General features: G+C 37.1%; 1 protein-coding gene and 1 pseudogene across 1 annotated transcript in view; one reads left to right on the forward strand and one right to left on the reverse strand.

Annotated features, from left to right (window-relative positions):
* BMPR2 (bone morphogenetic protein receptor type 2) overlaps nt 1-18,496 on the forward strand; it is a 210,823-nt gene that overhangs the window by 85,479 nt on the left and 106,848 nt on the right. The gene's annotated exons all lie outside the window — the stretch shown is intronic.
* Nucleotides 16,093-17,785, reverse strand: LOC123950573 (annotated as a pseudogene).

The following is an 18,496-nucleotide window of genomic DNA, read 5'->3' on the forward strand; positions in this document are numbered from 1 at the left end:
AAATATGTCTTATGCCTTTTCATCTTTAAAAACAAAAAATAGGCACCTGGGTGGCTCAGTTATTAAGTATCTACCTTCAGCTCGGGTCATGATCTCAGGGTCCTGGGATTGAGCCCCATATCAGGCTCCCTGCTCAGTGGGAAGCCTGATCCCCCTCTCACACTCCCCCTGCTTGTGTTCCCTCTCTTACTGTCAAATAAATACATAAAAATCTTAAAAAAAAATAAAAACAAAAATATAGAGTCAGCTGGGTGGTTCAGTAGTTAAATGTCTGACTCTTGATTTCGGTTTAGGTCATGATATCAGGGTGATGAGATCGAGCCCCTTGTCTGGCTCTGTACTGGGTGTGGAGCCTGCTTGGGCTTCTCTCTCCCTCTCCCTCTGTCCCTTGCCTTCTCTCTCTTACTCTCAAATTTAAAAAAAATAATAAAAATTTAAAAATTAATGACTTTCAGTTTTGTGGTAAAGTAGGCATTTTTGTATTTGTGTATATGTATTTGTATTTTGTATTTTCATACATGGAGTTATATAATGTGTATTCTTTTATGTCTGACTTATTTCATTAGGATATGATTTTTAGATGCACCAGTGTTGTTACATGTATCTGGAATTCATTCCTTTCTATTACTGAGTAGTATTCTTTAGGCTGTTGTGAATAATACTGTTATGAATGAATATCTTGTATACTAGTCTTTGTGAGAACATATGTTTTCATTTCATGGAGTACTTAGAAGGGAAATTGCTAAGTAGCATAAGTATATGTTTACTTTTATAAGAAACTGCCCAACTTTTCCAAAGTGTCTGTACTGTTTAGCATTTTCAGTAGCAGTGTTTGAGAGTTCTGATTGCTTCACATGTTTGACTGGGTTGCTTTTTTGGTTTGTTTATATGTGTGTGTGTGTGTGTGTGTGTATTTTATATCATGGTTTTTTAAAGACTAGTAAGTGTGTTCTGTATGTGAGATTTTTTTTGGGTAGAAATATTTTTGTGGAGGTTGCCAGAGTTTTTTTAGAGCAGTAGAGATGTGATCAACTTTGGATCAAACAGTCCACTCTTTTGTTCACCTTAAAAAAAAAACAAAAAACACTATCTTGAAAGAGAGAGTGAGAGAGAGCATGAGAGGGGAGAAGGTCAGAGGGAGAAGCAGACTCCCTGTGGACCTGGGGGCCCTATGCGGGACTCGATTCCGGGGCTCCAGGATCATGACCTGAGCTGAAGGCAGTTGCCCAACCAACTGAACCACCCTCTTTTACCTATAGAATTAATTCTTCATTTAGAGGTATATCGTAAGCTTCTTAATCTCTAAAAAACTGAATGAAATAACTTTATTAATGAATTAGACTTTTGTGTAAAGAATAGTAAATACGTGACATCCTTGCTACATTCCACCAATATATACTTCAGGATAGTGCCTCACTCCTTTTATTTTTACTTGTTTATTTTTTAAAGTATTTATTTATTTATTTATTTTTCATAATTCCAAAGAGCCCCATAAGCCCAACATGGAGCTCAAATTCACAATCCTGAGATCAGGAGTTACATGCTTTTTTTTTTTTAAAAGATTTTTTTTTTTTTTTTGACAGATAGAGATTACAAGTAGGCAGAGAGGCAGGCAGAGAGAGAGAGAGAGGAGGAAGCAGGCTCCCAGCCAAGCAGAGAGCCCGATGCGGGGCTCGATCCCAGGACCCTGGGATCATGACCTGAGCCGAATGCAGAGGCTTTAACCCGCTGAGCCACCCAGGCGCCCCAGGAGTTACATGCTTTTTCGAGTGAAGCAGCCAGGTGCCCCTCAGTCCTGTTTTACTTTTTTTTGTTGTTTGTTTTTTAAAGATTCATTCATTCATTCATTCATTCATTCATTTTAGAGAGCACATGTGTGTGCATGTGAGTGGGGATAGGGGCGGAGCTAGAGGCAGAGAATCCTAACAGATTCCGTGCTAAGCATGGAGTCCAATGTGGGGCCAAATCCTGGGACCCATGAGATCATGACCTGAGCTGAAATCACAAGTCCCATGCTTAACTAACTGAGCCCCCTGGGTGCCACCCCTCATCCTTTTATTATAGATATCCTTCAAGATATATAAATATAATCTTATATAAACCCCTTAAAACTTGATGATTAGTATACCGGGTGCTTGGTTGCTCAGTTGGTTAACTGTTTGCCTTCAGCAGAGGTCATGAGCCCAGGATCCTGGAATTGAGCCCCACATTGGGCTCCCTGCTCTGCGGGGAGCCTGCTTCTCCCTCTGCCCCTCCCCACCTCTTGTGTTCTCTCTCACTCTGCCATCTTTCTCAAATAAATAAACATTTTTTTTCTTTTAAGATTTTATTTATTTATTGGTCAAGAGAAAGAGCCCAAGCAAAAAAAAAAAAAAAAAGCACAAGCAGAGGGAATGGCAGGCAGAGGGAGAGGGAGAAGCAGGCTCCCCACTGAGCAAGGAGCCTGATGAGGAACTATATCCCAGGACCCTGGGATCGCAACCTGAGCCAAAGGCAGATGCCCAACCGACTGAGCCACCCAGGCATCCCCCAAATAAATAAATCTTAAAAAAAATTAATATACTACTGAGAATTCTATGTAATTAAATATGCGCAACAACTTTTAATTCTAGAATTTTACATTTGCTTCTGTTTTTACTAGTTGTCTATCTGTATACCATAGTGATGGGCCTATTAGACCTTCAGTTTTGATGTCATTTTAGTTGTATATAATAGTGTACTAATAATACCAATTCCTAATCTCACCACATTTTGGAATATATGCTTCTAGTCCTTTTACACACACACACACACACACACACACACACACTTTCTCTCATACATAAATGAACAAAAAAGAAATTATGTTGTGCCAATGTTTAACATGGTGTTTTCCATTTAAAAATATTTTGTAGTTATTTTTTCCCTATGTCAACAAACCAAATCTAAATAACTTCCCATGACTGCGTAGTATTTTATTTTGGATATACTCTGGTTTTGATAGCCTGAGTATTTATCAAAAAGAATTGATTATTTCCAATTTTTACTATTTTAAATGATGTTCCTATAAGTATACATATATATTTACATATCTGTTCTTTATTTCTTTAGTATAATAGCTTGAAAGAGAATTTAGGGGCCTAAGGGCATCTACATTAAAAATTTTTATGAATGGGGTGTCTGGCTGGCTCAGTCGGTGAAGCATGTGACTCTTTATCTTGGGGTTGCAAATTCCAGCCCCACATTGGGTGTGAAGATGACTTAAAAATAAAATCTTAAAAAAATTCTTATGTAAAATACCAAGTTGCTCTCCAGGAAAGCTGTGGCAAATTATGTGGATAAAGAATATTTTTAGGATATTCTAAAATTTACTCTGTCAGAATAGCTAGAGTGACCATTGATTGCAACATGGGAAGAAAAACTGTCATCCAAAGTGTTTTTATGAAACTCTTAATGTATTTGTTTACAGTTTTATGACTAGTTTATTTTTATCACTGGAATTTAAGGACACTATTACGTTATGTATGTTATTTTATTCTCATATTTACAGATTTAGAATAATGCCTGATATAGAACAGGCACCTAATAAGTATTTGACTGAATCATTGCATGAGTGTTTCGTAGGCCCCTGGATATATAAACCTCTTGGAGGTTTGGGCCTGGCTTATTTTTTTTTTTTTTTTTTTTTTTATGGCTTAGTGTTACTATGAATTAGGGGAGAACAATGTATCTCATTGCTGTTTGAGTGTGCTTGGATTACCTACAAGATTTTGTCAACTCTGAGTTGGTGATATCTGTGTATATTTTTTGTTTTTTCTTAAAATATTTTATTTATTTATTTATTTGAAAGGAGAGAGCGAGCGAACAGGGGAGCAAATGCATGAGCTGAGGGGAGGGAGAAGTAAACTCCCCGCTGATCAGGGAGCTTGACATGAGGTTTGATCCCAGGACCTTGAGATCAAGACCTGAAGGCAGATATTTAACCATCTGAGCCACTCAGGCACCCCATTTGTGTGTATTTTAGTTAACCTTTAAAAAAATTTTTTTTTCCCTATCAACCTGACCTTATTTCAAAATGTCAGTGGCCATAACACTCAGTAATATTAGTGGGTTGTTTGTGACTTCGTTCCCTTGACACATTTACGTATGAGGCAGAAACCATTTCAGCTGCTCTGGAAGGAGGAGTCCGTTGGTCTTATGATGCTGCTGGGTCCCAAAGTACTTCTGGATTCTAAGGTGGCAGAGCTGCAACAAAGCAGGGGGTCCCTGCCTCCTGTAGAGCCTAGTTAACCTTTTTTTAAAAAAGCATTATTTATTTTAGAGGGAGCAGGTGGGGCAGAGGGAGAGGGAGAGAGAGAATCTCAAGCAGAGTCCCTGGTGAGCGAGGAGCCCCATGTGGGTCTTATGACCCTGAAATCTTGACCTGAGCTAAAATTAAGAGTTGGACACTCAACAGACTGGCCACCCAGGTGTCCCTTAATCAGCTTTTGATTGCCTTTCTCTTTAGGCATCTATGCAGAAAAGGAGTTAACATAGTAGTCTTGCTTTCTTTAGAAAGGTCTGCTTATAAGTTGGCGCTTGGCTGGCATATGAGAAATTAGATTTGGGGAGTGTTCCTACCCTTTCATAACTGATAAGATTTGATTTATTATACCTAAACTGTTTATACAAATAATATGGTTTGTATTGAGCATCTCCTTTTCTTCTGGGAGTCTGGCATTTGGTTTATGTTCTGATCAGTTTGTGCTAGGTAGAGGTTGCCTACATGACAAGCCCCCCAATAAAAACTTTGGGCACTGAATCTCTAATAAGCTTCCTTAGTTCGATAGCATTTCACATATTTGTCATATTTCACTGCTGGAGGAATTAACTGCCTCATGTATGACTCCATGGGGAAGAGATTCTTGGAAGCTTATACCTGGTTTTCTTCAAATCTCACCTCACCTATGGCTTTTTCCTTTGTTGATTTTGGTTTGTACTATTTTGCTGTAACAAATTATAGTTGTGAGTAGGAGTCCTATGAGTCCTGTCAGTGAATCACTGAACCCATCGTAAAGGTGCACCTTATAGAGATTGTAATCTTCTTCCCACTCTGCTCTCTCTTGGACATTATGGGAATGTTCAGCAGAATGACAGTTTAATCTCTTGTAATCTGGATACAGAAATATATAATTTAAGGTGTAATTATTTAATTTTTAAAAGGATTAGAATAACAGGGGACTTAATTCTACTTGATTTATTATAATCCAGTTTTATAAATTTGTTTATACCAGATTTTATAGGGACATTTCTGTTAGGTTAAACCACTCTTTCCCTTATTTCTTAATAGAATTGTAGTGATACTCTGAAATCCTAATTGTGTTTGTCCTGAGAAATTTGTGTTCTAGGAAAAGGATATTGTTGCTTCAGCTATTCTCTTATTTGCCTCTGTTACTGCAAGGTTCTTGTGTTGTTTATTTTAGATAGTTCATTTTGACACTTAGATAAACAGAAGCCAAACACACAAACATAACCAGAATTAGTCCCTGAACTTTGTTCTAGGGTAAAGATAAGGCATTTAGACTTCTCCAGGACAGATAAATAATGTCACAGCTACTGAAAAATGGGTGTTATGTGACTCTTGGATTGTTTAGATGGACAGTGAAAGGTTTTTTTTTGTTTGTTTTGTTTTGTTTTTACATTTTTCAGTGATGTTTTATGAGCAATTGCTTACTCATTGACTTGTGAACTTATTTTTGCCACATGAACCCTTCAAGATGGAGACCACAATTTAGAAGCTCATAGACTGAAGTTATTCTTTAAAAGTCTTAGTACATGAGAACGTTAAAAAATTTATTCATTGGAGAAGTAGGCTTTCACAAAAGTGGGAAATTTTAACTTTTCAAATGGACAGTGAAAGTCTTAAAAAATCCTACCAACAAAGCTGAAGAGAAAACTTACATTCATCCATACGACTTTTTAAAAGGATTATAGATTTGACTTAATAAAACATCTCGATATATCAGTTGTTCATAACATGCAAAAAATTTCTCATTCTTGTTGAGCTTTATACTGTGTTTCTGCTTTTTAAAAAATGGACTTAGTTGAGGTATAAACTGCATATGTTTAAACTTTACAATCTGATGAATTTTTGTAATGTATATACTCATGAACGCACCCCACCACAATCAACACAGAACATTTCATCATCTCCTCAAAGATTCTGTGTGCCCTTCTGTAGTCTGTTTTTCCCCTCTGCCACTAGCATGAGGCAACCACTGACCTGCTTTAGATAACTCTGTATTTTCTAGGATTTCACATAAATGGGATTTTCATATTAATGAAATGCTATGATCTCATGTATAGTGTTTTTCACAGTGATACCATTTTCACAATGATATTGAAATTCATCCAAATTGTTCCATGTGTCAATAGCTTATTCCTTTTACTGCTTAACAGCATTATGTGGCTATATTACATTTTGTTATTCCATTCACTTATTTTTGGATTTGGATTGCTTCAATTTTGGGAGCTATTATAAATAAAGCTACTATTGTGCTTGTTTTTGCATGGACATACATTTTTATTTTGCTGGTGTGCCCTACCTTTTGTTCACTTGAAAAAATAATTCTAGTAATACTTCTTGTTCTTGGCAAAAAATAGGGGAAGGAAACACATCAATTATTTACTTATTCAGTAAACATATATTGAATGCTGGGCATAATGCCATGTGCTAAAGACACAGTAGTGTACAAGAATTCAGATCCTGCTGCCACAGAGTTTACAATTTGGTGAATTAAGCCAGGCATATTACAATAGTTAGTGTAGAGATTTTGTGAAGAATGGAATGGTGTAGAGCATATAATATGGGTTCCCCCATCACTGGTCTGGGGTGATTAGGGAAAGATTCTTTGAAGGAAAAGAGTTGAGATGAGTGGGAGTTAAGTAAATGATGCATTCTAGGTAGAGGGAATAGAATTCACAAAGACTCTCAGGTGAGAAAGGTGGTACTCTCTGGCTTCTGTTGGGATGAAGATAGAGGGATTTGCAGTTGCTAGATCATGCAGGCGCTTATATACCATCTAAAGCACTCTGGAAATGAAAATCAAACAAAGAAGTAACATGGTTCAGTTATGGATCTCAGCTCAATTTATACTGTGGTCAGCTTTTTTGAGTAAGTACTTTATAGTCTCTTCATTTCCAAAAATTCTACCATTCCGCTTTAATTCTATTGATTACTTTTAATCATAAGCTTTAGTAAGGGATGCTGTTAATTCTAAGCTTGGTAAAGAATGCTGTCAGGAAGATGAGCAGAACATTGGAATAAAACTGAAACCACTCATTTTATTTTCTTATTTATTTATGATAAAGCAAAATTTAAATACCAAGATATTAGTGGAATACTAATGCTTTAAACTTCCATTTATCTAAGAAAAGGCTATTTGCAGGAAATAAGTTTTGCAAGAGACCTGATATATAATGCTTGGTTATAGTCTGATGACCTTTTCTAACCTAGTAAGATGTTAAGATACTAAGAACTCTTTTATAGTGTTTTCTCTGAGGCTAGGAAAATGAAATCTTTTTGGAGGAGCAGGATTGTTTTAACAGTTTATGGTTGTACTTTAAAGAATAAAAGCAAGAAATGAGTATAATCTCAAGCTATTTTTGTTTATATGTAGTGCCTTATATATTTATATAAACTACTAGAGCTCACTATCTAATATGTACTATCTAATATAGGCACTAAGCTATATTAGCTTGTCATAACAAAATACCCTAGATTGAATGGCTTAAATAACAAGAATTTATTTCTCACAGTTCTAGAGGCTGGGAAGTCCAAGTTCAGGATGCTGGCTCATTCATTTCCCGGTTAAACTCTCTCTTCCTGGTTTGCAGATGCCTATCTTCTGGCTGTGTTCTCACATGGTGGAGAGGGATGGGGGAGAGACAGGAAGCAAGCTGTCTGATTTTTCTTCTTTTAAGGGCACTAATCCTGTCATGAAAGTCTTACCCTCATGGTTTCAACTAAACCTGGTTACCTCCCAAAGGCTCCGTCTCTGAACACCATCATACTGAATTTTGAGCAGGAGACGGTCCATGGCAGTCTCTGTTTAAATTTGTATTTAAATTAGTTGAGGTTAATGGGGTACCTTGGTGGCCCAGTTGGTTAAGCATCCGACTCTTGGTTTTGGCTCAGGTCCTGATCTCAGGGTGGTGAGATCTGAGCCCCTTGTCAGTGCAGAGTCTGCTTGTCCCCCTCTCTCTGTTCTTCCCCTTGTGTGCATGTGCTCTCTCTCTCTCTCTCTCTCAGATAAATAAATGAATAAAATCTTTGAAAAAAAGTGATTGAAGTTAAACAGCAAAAAACTTCAGTTCCTAGTTGCATTAGCCATATTTCAAGTGCTTAATAGCCATATGTAGCTAGTGACAATTTTATTGGGCAGTACAGATTATAGACTATTTCTGTCTTTGCAGAAAATTATACTGCATAGAGAGTGTCTTTAGGGCTTTCAAGATCATTATGGATCATAAGAAAGATGTTAGTACTATTTTGGGTTAAGAGGCAGAGCTCTGATTGCTTCTAACTTGGAGTCTGCTCTTTGCAGTGAACACCTATATAATGAACTCTTTTAGAAAGTATAGTTTTTTTGTTTGGGTGCAGTGATTAGTTTCATTTTAAAGTTTTTGTTTTTGTTTTGAAAGCCTACTGCTTGCTGTGTTATTATCATAGTGTGTTCTTTTGTATAATTTTTACTTCAGTTTTGCTAATTGTTTCAGATCTTATCAGAAAGATTGTTTCTATATGTATAGCACTTTCCAAAGCTCTTTCCTACATCTCTGCAAGCCATGGTGAACCTGGGTTTGGAGATGGCTGGCTCCTAGAAGGTGCAGAGTAGTATGAACTCTTCTTTCTAATAACAATAAATGTATGAGTTGGTTGGCATTCTTCCTTTCCTCCTCCCTTCCCTTTCTTCCTTCCTTTTTGTCTTTATTTTTTTTAATGTGCTACATACCAATTTGTTAATTTTAGAAAGGTATATACCTTTCTAGTAACCCTATATCACTGTCCTTCAAATTGCCCCTATTTTCAAAATGGATTTATTGTCTATGTGTCTACACTAGGATTATTAGCACCTGATCCAAAATAATGAACGACCTTTTTAAAGTATTGATTCATTTATTTAAATAATTATACACCCAACATGGGGCTTGAGCTCATGACCCCGAGATCAAGAGTCGCATGTTCTTCCAACCCAGCCAGCCAGGTGCCTCAAAATAATGAATGAGATGAAACTTTATGTTGTAAGATTTTGAGCTAGAACAATAGCCTTGTATATGTTTGGGTTTTGTATATTATAGTGGTCATATCTAGTTCAGTTATTTATTGCTTCAGACAATGCAGGGTTTTTGTTTCTTGCTACATTCCCAGTATCTGACACAATTTTTGTAACTGTGAAAGTGCTCTCTAATTATTCATTGAACAAACTTTGAACCAATGATAATTGTCTTATAAATACTTTACTATCTCATACAGCATCTAGCATAGTTCTGTATATGTATTGGTCACTGAGTAAGTTATTATTTATTAATGTGTACTCCCTATAAGTATTACACTGAGACATCTATTTCAAGATTTTTCATAAGTGGAGATCTGATTTTAGAATAGCAGAGAATATTTGAAAAATTAGCCATTTATAAACTCAAATAAAATTTTATAATAAAGTCCCATGTAATAGATCTTGATGTTGGCCCTATTATAGGAATATATATTAATATAACTCATTTTTGTGGATATGAGTTAACAGTTTCTTATGACAGTCATGTTTCTGGTGATTTCTTCAGGAATATGTATCAATAATTTTTTTTTGGAATAAAAGAGGAGAGAAAAATAATAAAGTACATCAATTTATTTTTAGAAAGCTATGGTTTCATTTTTTAAAGATTTCTTTATTTGAAAGAGAGAGTGTGCACGTGCCCACGTATACAAGTGGGGGAAGGGGCAGAGGGAAAAAATCTCAAGCAGGCTCCCTGCTGAGCATGGAGCCTGACTCTTAGGATCCATGAGATCATAACCTGAGCTGAAACCAAGAGTCAGACGTTTAACTGACTAAACCACCCAGGTGCTCCATGGTTTCTTTTTTCTTTATTCTTTTGATTACTACAGGTAAGCCATTGAGATTTTTGGAAACATGGTAATTCTCCTCAGTTAAACTTTCATTTCCCACACCAGTATCAAACAATAGAATGAGATACTTCTACTCAAAGAATGACAACAACAAAAACCGTAGGTTACAAATGGGTTCTGGGCTGGCTCAGTCAGTAGAGCTTGCAACTCTTTTTTTTTTTTTTAATGTTTTATTTATTTATTTGAGAGCGAGAGAGCTGAAGGCAGATGCTTAACTGGCACCCAGGTGTCTGTGCATGCAACTCTTAATCTCAGGGTTGTGAGTTCAAGCCCCATGTTGGTTATAGAGTCTACTTAAAATGAAAAAACAAAAACAAAAACAAAAACACCACAGGTTACAAAGTTCCGTTTTTTTAAGTAAATGATTGGACATCTTCAGTTTAAATAGCATGATAACATATGGCCAGTTCTGTATAATGTACGTTCTTGCGGAAAACATTCATTTAACGTATCGATAAAACTGATTTTTTTTTATGGAAACAACCTAAATGCTCATTTATTTTTATTTATTTTTTTATTCTCTTAACATATAATGTATTGTTTGTTTCAGGGGTACAGGTCTGTGATTCATCAGCCTTACACACTTCACAGCACTCACCGTAGATTGCCCATCACACAGCCACCCCATCCTTCCCACCCCTTTCCTGTCTAGCAACCCTGTTTGTTTCCTGAGATTAAAAGTCTCTTATGGTTTGTCTCCCTTTCTGGTTTTGTCTTATTTCATTTTTTCCTCCCTTCCCTTATGATCCTCTGTCTTAGTTCTCAAATTCCTCGTATCATTGAGATCATATGATAATTGTCTTACTCTGATTGACTCTTATATGCTTGATATAATATCCTCTAGTTCCATCCACATCATTGCAAATGGCAAGATTTCATTTTTTGATGGCTGCATAATATTCCATTGTATATATACACCACATCTTCTTTATCTATCCTTTGATGGACATCTAGGCTCTTTCCATAGTTTGGCTGTTGTGGACATTGCTGCATAAACATTGGGGTACATGTGATCTTCCGGATCAGTACATTTGTATCTTTAGGTAAACTTGAGTTTTAAAAAATTTGAGTGCTTCATTTCCTAGTTTTCTTTGTCAGTGCCTCCTGTTAGAATTTGTGTTTCAAATTCTCCTTTTTAGTCCTTCTATATCTTTGAGTTTAACAGATATTCAAAGTAGATGCCAGCCAAGGCGTAATCATTTCGTTCAACTTCACATTTCTCTTTTAGTTGTCTTTTATTTGACATGTGTATTTTTTACATTCCTTAAACCAATTTTCTTATTTATTTTGTTCTTCAGTATGTATCTGCTTATAAGTAAACTGTTATTTATAACTACAATTTTCATGTCTGCCAAATCTCTCCAGTTATAAATTGGTTATCACTAAGTTCTAAAAAGCTTTGGTAGAGTTAGTTTGAAAAAGCTGTTATCTATAATTGTGTACAATTTCTGGAGTTTTACATTAATTGGCCTAACTTCTGTGCTATATATCTTGAAGATGGAAAAAGTGTAGGCTGTTCTCAAAATGTTGGACTGAGAAAGTAAGATGTCCTGTTGCCATAAATAAGGTTATTTTCATACTGTCTCTGCTAGAATTCTTGCTTTAAGCATTTCCCTTGAAGTGAATTCTCTTCCTTTTCTTTGTGAAGGTCTAGTTTTTTAGATAACTGTTTATCAAACTTTTTGTCAGCTACCACCTGGCTATTCTCATCCAGAATATTCATACTCAAACCACTTCTAGTTATTTGGCAAACATGATTTATTCAATAGAATTTGACTTAATTCTGTTAAATAAAAATATGAAAAGTACTTATCATGAGAAATAGAACAATATTTAGAATTCTGGGGATTGATTCTACATTTGAAAATTATATGAAGTTAAACAAAAAATGCCATAGTATTTAAATTGTTTGGCATTAGAATACCCATTCTATTAAGAAAAAGTAAACCGTAAGAGTACTTTCCCATTTCTTCCTTCGTTCCTTCTCTCCTTCCTTCCTTCCTTTCTTTCTTCCTTCCTTTTTCTTTCTTTCTCTCTCTTCTTTCTCTTTTTTCTTTTTTCTCTTTCTCTCTCCTTCCTTCCTTTCTCTTTCTCTATCTCTCTCTCTTTCTTTTTTTCTTTTCTTTCTTTCTTTCATTCAGCCCCATGCCCAAAGTGGGGCTTGAATGTACAACCCTGAGATCAAGAATCACATACATGCTCTACTGACTGAGCCAGCCAGGGCCCCAAGAGTACTCTTAAACAAGGAGGAAGAACATCCTTGTACTTACATCTTGACAGGTATAATTAAAAATTCAGTAAATTTCGATGAATCTCATAAGCAATAATGTTTAAATAAAAAACAAGTTTCAGGGCGCATGGGTGGCTCAGTGGGTTAAAGCCTTTGCCTTCGGCTCAGGTCATGATCCCAGGGTCCTGGGATGGAGCCCCTGAATCAGGCTCTCTGCTCAGCAGGGAGCCTGTTTCCCTTCCTCTCTCTCTGCCTGCCTCTCTGCCTACTTGTGATCTCTGTCAAATAAATAAATAAAATCTTTTAAAAAAAAGAAGTTTCAGGGTGCCTGGGTGGCTCAGTGGTTGGGCCTCTGCCTTCAGCTCGGGTCATGATCCTCAGGGTCCTGGGATTGAGCCCCGCATCAGGCTCCCTGCTCAGTGGGGAGCCTGCTCCCCCTCCCCCACTGCCCACTTCTCTGACCACTTGTGATCTCTCTTTCTCTGACAAATAAAGAAATAAAATCTTTAAAAAAAAACTTTCAGAGTTCTATATACTACATTTTATGTAGGTTTTAAAAAAAAATTTTTTTTTAAGATTTTATTTATTTATTTGACAGAGAGAAATCACAAGAGAGGCAGGCAGAGAGAGAGGAAAGGAAGCAGGCTCTCCGTTGAGCAGAGAGCCCGATGCGGGACTCGATCCCAGGACCCTGAGATCATGACCCGAGCGGAAGGCAGCGGCTTAACCCACTGAGCCACCCAGGCGCCCCCTAAACATTTTTTTTTGTTTTAAGTAAACTCTGCCTCTACTGTGGGCCTCAAACTCATGAACCCAAGATCAGGAGTCATATGCTGTTCTGACTGAGCCAGTAATTTCATGCAGATTTTAAAGATTTTAATTAATTAACTAGTTAATTTAAGAGAGCACACCCACGCACATGCGGGCGGGCACACACACAAGGAGCAGGGGGAAGGGCAGGGGGGAGAAGAGGGACGAACAGTGTCTGCTCTGGGTATAGAGACCCTTCCTGGGGCTCAATATCACTACCTTGAGATCATGACCTAAGCTGAAAATCAAGAGCCCCACACTCAACCTACTGAGCCACCAAGGTACCTCCTCATAGAGATTTTTATTTTTTATTTATTTTTATTTTTATTTTTTAAAAGATTTTATTTATTTGACAGAGAGAGATCACAAGCAGATAGAGAGGCAGGCAGAGAGAGAGAGAGAGGGAAGCAGGCCCTTGCCGAGCAGACAGCCCGATGCGGGACTCGATCCCAGGACCCCGAGATCATGACCCGAGCCGAAGGCAGCGGCCCAACCCACTGAGCCACCCAGGCGCCCCCTCATAGAAATTTTTAAAACATCCTGGAGGGGCACTTGGCTGGCTCAGTTGGTACAGTATGTGAGTCTTGATCTCAGAGTTATAAGTTCGAGCCCCATGTTGGGTGTAGGGATTACTTAAAAATAAAATCTTTAATATTCATGAAAGTACCTTCAAACAATGCCAAGTACTATTTATGGGTATATATGTAGTAAAAATATAAAACAGTAGATGTAAAGGTTAAACCAAGATTTCATGAGTGTGGTTGCTTTTCAAGAAACTGGATCAGGGGGGCACCTGGGTGGCGTAGTGGGTTAAAGCCCCTGCCTTCGGCTTAGGTCATGATCCCAGGGTTCTGGGATCGAGCCCTGCATCAGGCTCTCTGCTCAGCGGGGAGCCTGCTTCCCCTTCTCTCTCTGCCTGCCTCTCTGCCTACTTGTGATCTGTGTCTGTCAAATAAATAAATAAAATCTTAAAAAAAAAAAAAGAAACTGGATTAGGGAAAAGGTCTAGATAAATTTCTGGGTATGAACATAACATTTAGAATATATTCAGAGCTATTTAAACCCAAAATATTGTTTAGATCTGGATGATGCTAACTATGGTTAATGGCGTACTTTTTGGTGGTTTGGAAATTTTTGTATTAGAAAGGAAAAAAAATCAAAAGGAAAAACAAAATTAGTATTAAAGAAAATAAAGGAACAGACATGGTACGTACTGTAAAACTGAATAAGAGTCCTAGAAGAACAACTTCAGTACCTCTCACAGAAGTAGAGGAAAATACAAAAACAATGAAATAGAATATACTGATTTTGGAGACCGTGGGTTCATAATATTACTGTCATTTCTGAAACAGATAAGACAAAGGAATGAAAACAGTTATCAAAGCATAAGTACTGTTTTCCTTTTCTGAAAGAAGACCAAACTCTTTACATTGAAAGGATTCAATGAGTGTCAAATACATAATAAAAAGAGAACGAGGTCGAGCCTCTGCCTTGGGCTTAGGTCATGATCTCAGGGTCCTGGGATCCAGCCCCGCATGGGGCTCTCTGCTCAACAGGAAGCCTGCTTCCCCCTCTCTGCCTGCCTCTCTGCCTATTTGTGATTTCTCTGTCTGGCAAATAAATAAATCTTAAAAAAAAAAAAAAAAGACAGAGAGGGAGAGAACAGTACTTAGATACCTGCTAATAAATTGTTGAGATTAAAAAGAAAAAAGAAAATTAAATCTATAAACATTTGTATTAGTCCACCATTCCCTGGTTGGTGAAAAGGAACTAAAATCAAGCTTTGCCTCTGGAAATCTGATACTCATTATGAGCTATGCTAACAGTTTTGACACAAAAATGAAGATTCCAGGATAAAGGGGAAGCAAGGAAACATGAGTTGGGTTTTTTTTTTAGCATATTTTAAAAAATTAACATATAATGTATTATTTGCTTCAGGGGTGTAGGTCTGTGAATCATCAGTCTTACGCAACTCACAGCACTCACCATAGCACATTCCTTCCTCAATGTCCATAACCCAGCCACCCTATCCCTCCCCTCCCCCAACCCCCAGCAATCCTCAGTTTGTTTCCTGAGACTAAGAGTCTCTTATGGTTTGTCTCCCTCCCTGGGCCCATCTTGTTTTATTTTTTTCCCTCCCTACCCCGCTCAACCCCTTGCCCTGCCTCTCTAATTCCTCATATCAGAGAGATCATATGATAATTGTCTTTCTCTGATTGGCTTATTTCACATAGCATAATACTCTCTAGTTCCATCCACATTGTTGCAAATGGCAAGATTTCAAAACCTGAGTTTTAAACTAGAAGCAGCAGTTCATTTGACAGGGTAAGAATTCACTTGATTCAGTTTATTACCAAAATGGTAAAGAAAATTAAAAATGACTGTTTTTACATTCTCTTAGTTATTTGACAAACATATTCATATAATTTGAATTAATTATTTATATATTACTTTTTTCCTATCTCCTTAAGGGTCAGGAATCATATAATAAATTTCCTTAGTACCTCCTTACTATGGGGGGTGAGGTAGCATTTTGGAGAGGATGGTTCTTTTACCAGGAAAGCTATTTTGCGTAATGCAGAACATTTAGTACCGCTGGCCGTAGGACTTAAATCGTAACAAAGACCCCTCAGTTATTGTGAGAACCAAAACAAAACAAACAAACAAAATACAGGCCTACATTGGAAATATTGTGGTGTGTTCCAGACCACCTCAATAAAGTGAATATCACAATAAAGTGAGTCAAATGAATTTCCTGATTTTCCAGTGCATATGAAAGTTATGTTTATGCGATATTATAGTCTATTACATGTACAATAGCATTACATCTAAAAAATAATGTTCATACCATAATTTAAACATATTTTATTGCTAAAATATACTGATCCGCCTCTGAGCTTTTGGTGAATCATCTTTTTGCTGATGGAGGGTCTTGCCTTGGTGTTGATGTCTGCTGACTGATGGTCAGGGTGGTGGTTGCTGAAAGTTGGATGGCTGTGGCAATTTTAAAAAATAAGACAACAATGAAGTTGACCTCATCAGTTAACTTCCTTTCAAAAATAATTTCTCTGTAGCGCATGATGCTGTTTGATAGCATTTTAATCCACAGTAGAATTCTTTCAAAAATGTGATCAATCCTCTCAAACCCTGCCACTCCTTATCAGCTAAGTTTATGTAATGTTCTAAATCTTTTGTTGTCATTTCAATAATCTTCACAGTGTCTTCATCAGGAGCAGATCAATCTTAAGAAACCACTTTCTTTGCTCATCTGTGAAAAGCAATTCCTCATCTGTGCAAATTTTATCATGTGATTATAGCAGTTTAGTCACATCTTCAGACTCTACTTCTGATTCTAGTTCTCTTAGATTTTTGCCACATTTGCAGTTATTTCTTCCACTGAGGTCTTGAACTACTCAAAGTTGTCCATGAGAGTTGGAATGTTCCAAACTCTTGTTCATTTCAATATTTTGACCTCTTCCCATGAATCATAAATGTTTTTAATGGCATCTCAAATGGTGACTACTTCCCAGAAGATTTTCAATTTACTTTGCCCAAATCCATCAGAGAAATCACTGTTTATGGCAGGTACAGCCATAGAAAATGTATTTCTTAAATAATAAGACTTGAAAGTCAAAATGACTCTTGCATTTATGGGCTGCAGAGTGGATTATGTGTTAATAGGCATGAAAGCAGCATTAATCTCTTTGTTCATCTCCACCAGAAGTCTTGGGTCACCAGGTGTATTGTCAATGAGCAGTAGCTCTCAACAGTGGGCTTAAAATATTCAGTAAACCATATTGTAAACAGATGTGCCATCATCCAGATTTGTTGTTCCTTTTATAGAGTACAAGCAGAAGTAGGTTTAGTGTAATTCTTAGGGGCCATAGGATTTTTTGATTGGTCAATGAGCATTGGCTTCACCTTGGTTACCAGTTGCATTAATTCCTAACAAGAGAGTCGGCCTGTGCTTTGAAACTTTGAAGCTAGGCATTGACTTCTCTCTAGCTATGAAGGTCCTAGATGGCGTCATTTTCCTATATAACACTGTGTTGTCTATGTTGAAAATCTGTTGTTTAGTATAACCACTTTCATTAATTATTTTGGCTAGTTCTTCTGGATAACTTGATGCAGCTTCTACGTCAGTGCTTGCTTCGTCTTGCACTTTAATGTTACAGAGATGGCTTCTTTACTTAAACCTCATGAACCAACCTCTGCTAGTTTCCAGCTTTTCTTCTACAGTGTCCTCACCTCTCTCAGCCTTCACTGAATTGGAGAGAGTTAGGTCCTTGTTCTGCATTAGGCTTTGACTTAAGGGAATGTTGTATGGTTTGATCTTCTATCCAGACCACTAAAACTTTCTCTATATCAGCAATAAGGGTGTTTGGTTTTCTTATCATTCATGTGTTCACTGGAGTAGCACTTTTAATTCCCTTTAAGAAATTTTCCTTTATTCACAACTTGGCTAATTGGCATAAGTGGCATAGATTTTAGCCTATCTAGCCTCTGGGCATACCTTCCTCACTAAGCTTAAATATTTCTAGCTTTTGATTGAAGGTGGGAGATGTGTGACTCTTCTTTTCACTTGATCACATAGAGGCCATTTTAGGGTTATTAACTGGCCTAATTTCAGTATTGTGTCACAGAGAATAGGGAGGCCCAAGGAAAGGCAGAGAAATAGGGAACTGCTGGTCACTGGAGCTATTAGGACACACACAACATTTGTGAATTAAGTTCGCTGTCTTATATAGTTGTAGTTTGTGGCAACCCAAAAGCAATTACAATAGTAGAAGCAAAGATCACTATTAAAAGTTCATCATAATGACCATAATAATAAAAAAGTTTGAAATATTGTGAGGATTATGAAAATGTGATACACAGACATAAAGTGAACAAATGCTATTGGAAAAATGGTGCTGATAAACTTGATGTAAGTTTGATACCACAAACCTTCATTTGTCAAAAACTCAGTATCTGGGAAGCTCAATGAAGCAAGGTGTGTCTGTATCACTTCCACACATTTTCAATTGACCCTTCTGGACAAGTGGACCTGTCTAAATTAGGAACTGCTTTTCATCTACTGATTTGTACTCAGGATGTCGCCCAATGTGTACTAATCAAAATACAGGGTAGCTGTCTAAATCTCTTTAATAATGCAAATTATTACAGTAATTTCCATCTTTTACCTAGTTTTTTTATCATGCCTCTTCATCACCCCCCATATATTTTTTTAAAAAGAGACTTTAGGGACACCTGGGTGGCTCAGTGGGTTAAAGCCTCTGCCTTCTGGGATCGAGCCCCACACCAGTCTCTCT

Source organism: Meles meles, chromosome 9 (genome assembly GCF_922984935.1).
Source record: "Meles meles chromosome 9, mMelMel3.1 paternal haplotype, whole genome shotgun sequence".
Taxonomy (NCBI): domain Eukaryota; kingdom Metazoa; phylum Chordata; class Mammalia; order Carnivora; family Mustelidae; genus Meles; species Meles meles.